Source organism: Vanacampus margaritifer, chromosome 1, assembly GCF_051991255.1.
Source record: "Vanacampus margaritifer isolate UIUO_Vmar chromosome 1, RoL_Vmar_1.0, whole genome shotgun sequence".
Taxonomy (NCBI): Eukaryota; Metazoa; Chordata; class Actinopteri; order Syngnathiformes; family Syngnathidae; genus Vanacampus; species Vanacampus margaritifer.
In genome coordinates, this window is record NC_135432.1 from 20,910,992 (window position 1) to 20,912,077 (window position 1,086).

The following is a 1,086-nucleotide window of genomic DNA, read 5'->3' on the forward strand; positions in this document are numbered from 1 at the left end:
ATCTAATTACACGAGCATTTGATTGCTTGTTTGATGCACACATATATTTACAAGCAATTATTAACAACACAAACATGTGATTGTTATGGCACACAGCCTTGCAAGCAATTGCTTTGACTACACGAGTGTGTTATGCCATACGCGGCTTTAATATGACTCACGTAGGTCCATGTAAATGAAACATGTAGCTGACAATGGGAGTGTCACAGTTTTGACTTCATTTGTGAGTTGATAAATGGTTGCCTGTGAGCCAAATCGGTATCTAATTTTGGACAAAGGCCTAGTGGGATCCAGGTTCCGTTGCCTTTTACTAAAATGCCACCTCATTCAGCCTGTATGTAATGTTTGTTAAAAAAATAAAATAAAAAAAAGATGGCCAAAGCAATATGTAACATTTAACCTTAAACTAACAATTTCATCATCATTTTTGATGGCATACTGGCATGTAGTATGGAGAGAATGACATCACTGCTGTTGCCATGGTGACCTGAGCATGAATACTTTTGTGCTCTGTAATAATGGTGGACCAGCAGGGACACTTGCTGTTCGGATTTTTCATTCTTTTACTTATTTGTTATAAAATGCACACTAAAATGTAAAATATAATTTCTGGAGCAGAAATCTCAACTGTTTCATTTCCATAAACGTTTTTAGGACCAAAGACAAATTATTTGTACATACAGCATAGTGAAAATTGAATTGGGTTTTGTTTGAAATTATATACAAACAAAGTTAGTGAAGTGCAAAAATAATAATAAAAAAATTTAATTAATACAAGTTGACATAACATTACATTTTAAAAATCATGAAATAAATCCATAATTTCAGAAAAAAATATGTTTAACTTAAATTAAAAAAATTACAACATAATAAAAAAAAATCATTGAAGTATGAAATTAATCCTGAATAATAATAAAAAAGCTATAAAAAATAATGAAACAAACACATTATTAAATCAATTGAAAATGCCCCAAAATAAATAAATCAGTCATAAAATAGAAAGCTTGTAAAGTAAACCTCACTCATAACATGGTCACATTCCTAAAGACTGTCCTGAAACTTGAACAAAAAGAGAGACCACAACAA